Raw genomic sequence first — 1,715 nt, 5'->3', positions numbered from 1 at the left:
GGGAGCTTACAAGAAGAGAATTCGAGACGATGTTGGTCCAGGGTTAGTACAACTCACGATTCCTGCTACTGCCACATTCGAGCTGAAGGGACACATCCTTAATGCACTTAAGGATGTTCCATTTTATGGAAAATATCATGAGGATGCTTTTAAGCATCTAGATGAGGTCAATGACATTGCAGATTATTTCAATGTCCTGAATGTTAATAGAGATACCGTCTTGCTAAGGATGCTTCCCGTTACTTTTAAAGGAGTTGCGAAAGATTGGTTAAAAGCACTTCCACCTGGTAGAATCACTACTTGGGCTCAGATGCGCGAACAGTTTTTAGACCAATTTTGCCCACCATCCAAGATAGCTAACCTCAAAAAGGCGATAACTAATTTTGAGCAACAGCCAGGGGAGTCGCTTTACGAGGCATGGGAGCGCTACAAAGGGTTGCTAAGGAATTGTCCTCAACATGAACTTAACATTCAACAAGAGGTGTTCATATTTTATGACGGGGTCAATGTTATGACAAGGGAACTCCTTGATTCTCAAGGGCCACTAACAAGGAAAAATCCAAGGGAGGTTAAGGAGTTAGTTGAAGAATTTGGAAAGCATTCTTGTGAGTACCATAATCCAAGAAATGAGGGAGTTAAAGGATGTGGGGTTGGAAATTCTGCAGACATGGCTGTTGTAATGGCCATGCTTGATACAATGGACAGGAGAATGACAAAAATGGACCAATCAATTCATTCTATAAGAGTTGGATGTGAAAGGTGTAATGGTCCACACTTGACTAAGGATTGCAACTTGGATGAATATGGGAACAAGAAGGCTCTAGTTTGCTACTCGAGTGGGGATAAGTATGATGAAGATTGGAGAAAACCAAAGAAGGAGTGGCTGCCGTATGATGAATACAAGAAGCAAAAGGAAGAGAAATATAAGCAGACAGGCCGAGGCTTCTACCAAAAAGAGCAACCATCAGTCGAGAAGAAAGTAAACTTGGAAAACATTTTGACCCGATTTATGGAAGCTTCCGAGAAAAGACATGATGATACCGATGCAGTGCTAAAAGAACACATGAAAATGATGATTGACCAGACGGCTTCATTAAGAAATCATCAAGCATCGATCCACAATCTCAAAGTACAAATTGGTCAACTAACTACTTTGGTGATTGAGACTGAAGAAGAGGCCATCTCTGAGTTCCTAGAAGCATTAGAAGTGGAGCCAAGGCAGCCCGAACCAGAACCGAAGAAGTTAAAGATCGAAAATCAAAGTTCTGCTGAAATACCAGATTCACGACGTGAGCGCAATATGCTCACAACGTGGGATCATTCTGAACAGAAAACTTCATAAAATGTTCCGGCTTATCGTCCGCCTTTACCGTTTCCGTCTCGAGCTAATCTTAGTCAACTGGAAAGGAAGCATTTGGAATTCATAAAGCACATAAAGGGTATTCCTATAAATACTCCTTTTGTGGAGATGTTAGCTAAAATTCCCCAGTATTCAAAGTTCCTACAAGATTTAATGGATACTCGTCAACAATTGAAGAAAAATTCCAAGGTGGTTTTAAGTGAGCAAAGTTCAACGGTAGTGTTCGGAGAGTTACCAAAGAAGATGGCAGATCCTGGACGCCTCACTCTTCCATGTGAGTTTGGGAACAATCTGAAGACTTATGCTTTAGCCAATTCTGGGGCTAACATAAATTTGATGCCTTTCTCATTTTACT

The 1,715-nt window shown here is 41.2% G+C and overlaps 1 non-coding gene across 1 annotated transcript; it reads right to left on the bottom strand.

Moving 5' to 3' along the window:
- Nucleotides 1-358: 358 nt before the first annotated feature.
- LOC145110110 (small nucleolar RNA R71) lies at nucleotides 359-465 on the bottom strand. Its single transcript, XR_013709491.1, has one exon. It is a non-coding gene; the product is annotated as a small nucleolar RNA R71 (small nucleolar RNA).
- Between the last annotated feature and the right edge of the window lie 1,250 nt (nucleotides 466-1,715).

Source organism: Lactuca virosa, chromosome 4, assembly GCF_052849685.1.
Source record: "Lactuca virosa cultivar CGN04683 chromosome 4, Lactuca_virosa_CGN04683_v6, whole genome shotgun sequence".
NCBI classification, from domain to species: domain Eukaryota; kingdom Viridiplantae; phylum Streptophyta; class Magnoliopsida; order Asterales; family Asteraceae; genus Lactuca; species Lactuca virosa.
Note: the sequence above shows the minus strand (reverse complement) of the source record. Positions and strands in the feature narration are given on the sequence as shown.